This window comes from Etheostoma spectabile, chromosome 23 (assembly GCF_008692095.1).
Source record: "Etheostoma spectabile isolate EspeVRDwgs_2016 chromosome 23, UIUC_Espe_1.0, whole genome shotgun sequence".
NCBI classification, from domain to species: Eukaryota; Metazoa; Chordata; class Actinopteri; order Perciformes; family Percidae; genus Etheostoma; species Etheostoma spectabile.
The window spans coordinates 9,284,765-9,289,980 of NC_045755.1; the positions used below are offsets into that span (position 1 = coordinate 9,284,765).

The following is a 5,216-nucleotide window of genomic DNA, read 5'->3' on the forward strand; positions in this document are numbered from 1 at the left end:
AAAAAAGTCATTGTATGTCGAAAAAGTCATAGTATAGCATGTCAAAAAAAGTCATAGTATAGCATGTTGAAAAGTCATTGTATAGCATGTTGAAAAAGTCATGGAGATAACATGTTGAGAAAAAAGTCATAGTGATGTATGTCAAAAAAATGTCATTGTATGTCGAAAAAGTCATAGTGCATGTCGAAAAAAAGTCAGTGAAAAAATGCATAGTATAGCATGTTGAAAAAGTCAGGTTGATAGCATGTGTGAAAAAGTCAGTGTATAACATGTGAAAAAAGTCAGTGTGACTGTTGAAAAAAAGTCATAGTGTAGTTGAAAGTCAAAAACATGGTGTTAAAGCATGTTGAAAAAGTCAGGTATAGCATGTCAAAAAAGTCATTGGGGGAAAAAAGTCATAGTTATAGCATGTCGAAAAAAAGTCTAGTAGTAGCATGTTGGAAAAAGTCATGAAAAAAGTCAGTATAGCATGTTGAAAAAGTCATGGTCATAGCATGTCGAAAAAAGTCATAGTATAGCATGTTGAAAAAGTCATGAAAAAAGTCATAGTATAGCATGTTGAAAAAGTATGAAAAAAGTCATGTATAGCATGTAAAAAAAGCATAGTGTAGTATGTCAAAAAGTCATGAAAAAAGTCATAGTATAGCATGTTGAAAAAAGTCATAGTATAGCATGTTGAAAAAGTCATGGTATAGCATATTGAAAAAAGTCATAGTGTAGTATGTCAAAAAAGTCATTGTATGTCAAAAAAAGTCATAGTATAGCATGTCAAAAAAGTCATGAAAAATGTCATAGTATAGCATGTTGAAAAAGTCATGGTATAGCATGTTGAAAAAGGTCATAGTGTAGTATGTCAAAAAAGTCATTGTATGTCGAAAAAGTCATAGGATCATGTCGAAAAAAAGTCATGAAAAAAGTCATAGATAGCATGTTGAAAAAGTCATGGTATAGCATGTTGAAAATAAAGTAGTGTAGTATGTAGTCAAAAAGTCATTGTATTGTCGAAAAAGTCATAGTATAGCATGTCGAAAAAAAGTCATAGTAAGAATGTGAAAAGTCATGAAAAAGCATAGTATAGCATGTTGAAAAAGTCATGAAAAAAAGTCATAGTATAGCATGTTGAAAAAGTCATGAAAAAAAATCATAGTATAGCATGTTGAAAAAAAGTCATAGTATACAGTATTCATGTCGAAAAACGTCATAGTATAGCAGTTTGAAAAAAGCATATTATAGCATGTGAAAAAAAGTCATGAAAAAAGTCATATACATGTTGAAAAAAGTCATGTGTAGTAAGTCGAAAAAGTCATAGTATTTTGAAAAAAGTCATAGTATTGTATGTCGAAAAAGTCATAAAGTCATAGTATAGCATGTTGAAAAAGCATGAAAAAAAGTATAGTATAGCATGTTGAAAGTCTGGATAGCATGTTGAAAAAAGTCATAGTGAGTATGTCAAAAAAGTCAGTTATGTCGAAAAAGTCATAGTATAGCATGTCGAAAAAAAGCATAGTATAGCATGTTGAAAAAGTCATGAAAAAAGTCATAGATAGCATGTTGAAAAAGTCATGAAAAAAATCATAGTATAGCATGTTGAAAAAAAGTCATAGTATTACAGTATTGCATGTCGAAAAACGTCATAGTATAGCAGTTGAAAAAAAGTTAGTATAGCATGTTGAAAAAGTCATGAAAAAAGTCATAGTATTAGCAGTTGAAAAAAGTCATGTGTAGTAAGTCGAAAAAGTCATAGTATTTGAAAAAAGTCATAGTATTGTATGTCGAAAAAAGTCATAAAGTCATAGTATAGCATTTGAAAAAGTCATGAAAAAAGCATAATATAGCATGTCAAAAAAGTCATGTATAGCATGTCGAAAAGTCACAGTATGCATGTCGAAAAAAATAGTATAGCATGTCGAAAAAAAAGTCATAGGTATAGCATGTTGAAAAAAAATGTAGAGCATGTCGAAAAAAAGTCATAGTATATAGTATGTCAAAAAGTCATAGTAGTATAGCATGTTGAAAAAGTCATGAAAAAAGTCTAGTATAGCAGTTGAAAAAAGTCTAGTGTAGTATGTCAAAAAAGTCATAGTATAGCATGTTGAAAAAAGTCTCATAGTATAGCATGTTGAAAAAAGTCATAGTGTAGTATGTCAAAAAAGTAATGTGATGTCGAAAAAAACATAGTATACATGTTGAAAAAAGTCATAGTATAGCATGTTGAAAAAGTCATGAAAAAAGTATGAAAAAGTCATAGTATAGCATGTCGAAAAAAGTTACAGTATTGCATGTCGAAAAAAATAGTATAGCATGTCGAAAAATAGTGTATAGCATGTTGAAAAAAATAGTATAGCATGTCATCTTATAAAAAGTCATGGTATAGTATGTCGAAAAATCATAAAAAGTCATAGTACAGCATGTCGAAAAAAGTCATAGTATAGTATGTCGAAAAAGTCATAAAAAAGTCATAGTATAGCATGTTGAAAAAAAAGTCAGTGTGTAGTATGTCAAAAAAGTCATGAAAAAAAGTCATAGTTAGCATGTTGAAAAAGTCATAGTATAGCATGGGAAAAAAGTATAGTGTAGTATGTCAAAAAAGTCATTGTATGTCGAAAAAGTCATAGTTATAGCATGTGGAAAAAAGTCATAGTATAGCATGTTGAAAAAGTCATAGTATAGCATGTCGAAAAAAAGTCATAGTATAGTATGTTCGAAAAAGTATAAAAAGTCATGTAACAGCGAAAAAGTCATAAAAAAGTCATAGTATAGCATGTTGAAAAAGTCATGAAAAAAGTCATAGTTAGTAAGCATGTTGAAAAAATAGTATAGCATGTCGAAAAAAGTCACTAGTATAGTAGTCGAAAAAAAGTCATAGTATCATGTTGAAAAAAGTCATAGGATGCATGTTGAAAAAGTCATGAAAAAAGTCATAGTATAGCATGTTGAAAAAAGTCATAGTATAGCATGTTGAGAGAGTCATGAAAAAAGTCATAGTATAGCATGTCGAAAAAGTCACAGTATTGCATGTCGAAAAAAATAGTATAGCATGTCGAAAAAGTTATAGTATAGCATGTCGAAAAAGTCATAAAAAAGTCATAGTATAGCATGTTGAAAAAGTCATAAAAAAGTCAGTATAGCATGTTGAAAAAGTCATAAAAAAGTCATAATATAGCATGTTGTTACGACCTTTACGTTTACTGTCTAGGGGAAGCTAGGACGTAACACAAACTAACAGCTCAAACTAACGGAAGAGAGACTAACAAGTCAAAGTACATAACAAGTATGTTTTAATACGTAAATTATAACACACACACACGCACGCACACACACACGCACACGCACACACACACACGCTTTAAAACCATCAGGGTCTCCAAGGCCAAAACAACAAACAAAATCCGCAATAACACTTTTTAACATGTCATCACTGGGTGGTAGATGAGACTTTTGGACACCACACTACTGCAACCTGGACATTTGGTTTATTTACATTTTAGCATATTATTTAAGCATTTGCACATTTTTGTTCCCCCATCCTGTACATATTCAAATATTTGTTATTTTTACTTTATTCGTATTATTATTTCATGTATATTGTATGCATGTATATTTTTCCTAGTATTTCATTTATATTTATATTTTGTGCTTTGTGACTGATTTTGCTGCTGTAACACAGGAATTTCCCATTTTTCTTGGGATCAATAAACATCCATCCATCCATCCATCCATCTGGAAACAAAATGGCAACTGAACTACAGATTGAGAAAACCAAAATACACAATGCTAAACTCCCTGACTAACCACGAAACAGAAGAAAAAGGGGGTCAAAACAAATGGCAGAGAACCCTTACCAGCTTCAGATACCAAGTCCTTCAGTCTACAAATCATATGCACCAGCAGAGATTACTAACTACACCAACTGCTCTCAGCACAACCGGAAGTTGGAAAGAGGAAGGGGCGGTGTCTTTAACTCGGGAGCTTTTATGCAGGCCAGCTGATGACCGGATTGGTAACACCTGTGGACAATCAGGCCCTCAGGGGTGGCAAACCCGAAACACAGAAAAACAACACCAAATGGCTCTCTTCCAAACAGAGGCCAGAGCAGCGTTAGAGAACGTAACGCCCCCTCCCATAAGAACAAACACCGCCCGGATGTTGACCCACACTACTTCCGTCACTTAAGCAGTAAAGAAAAAAAAACAAGCCACGGGTGCCAAACACACGAGAAAACCAACAAAAAGTCACACACGAGACAAAGTATCAGCAACAACGTTGTCAACCTCTTTTCTTGTGTCTTATGTCTAGATTAAACTCTTGGACTGGTAATGCCCAGCACATCAGCCTCTGATTATGGTTGTACATACGATGGAGAAAAACCAGGGGACTGCATTGGTGCTGGATCTCTGAGGAAAAGGAGGCTGAGGGTCGAATTGAGAATTAGGAAAAGGTTTAATGCAATAGCAGTGATGAAGATGATAAGACAAAGACAATAAGACACAAACAAACAAAATAACACTGCAGCTGACAGCGGACTGATCCACGCTCCCCCTGACGGAGTCACGTGAAAGCAGTCCAGAAACTTCTCAGATCACACTCTTTTGTGCGCTGCACCGGGGGGCTGTTCCTTTTCCCCTGGTGCATTCAATTCCATTCTCATTGGTCCGTTGTTGTCATGACAGCAGGCCGTGCATCTTTGCTGTGCAATGAGAACTGACCTGCCTTCAAACACTGCACCTTTGGGGGTTGTTTTGGTTACAGAACAGAGGGGTCTGTCGTGTAAATGTGAAACTCTGACATCAACATAGTCCAATCAACATTGTATTGTCTCAACCTAGACTAAGACCCCAGGGGACAGGAGACAGAAGACCACCTTTTGGTGCATAGCAGGAAGCCCCTTTCCATATGTTAAATGCCAGACTTGACCTGATCAACTCTTTACAGTCAGAAAGTGGGGGAAAAATGGGGACAGATGTATGCATAACTTTCTAACCTGGCTCCTTCAGACATTTTAACTTTTTAAAACTCAACAATCCCACATACACTTCAAAGTGTTGCAAGGCAAGGAGCAAAGCCAAGGCTTCATTCTCAATAGTGGAACAGTTAAGCTGATGGCGCTTGAACTTAACTGAGAAGTAGGAGACAGAATGGCTAATGTCGTTGGGCCCATCTTGAAGCAGCACCGCTCCGGCTCCAGTAGCGCTTGCATCCACCTCGATCTTGAATGG

General features: G+C 34.8%; 1 protein-coding gene across 15 annotated transcripts in view; it reads left to right on the forward strand.

Moving 5' to 3' along the window:
• The window catches only part of nrcama (neuronal cell adhesion molecule a), a 1,100,153-nt gene that overhangs the window by 909,120 nt on the left and 185,817 nt on the right, over positions 1 to 5,216 (forward strand). The window lies entirely within an intron of this gene.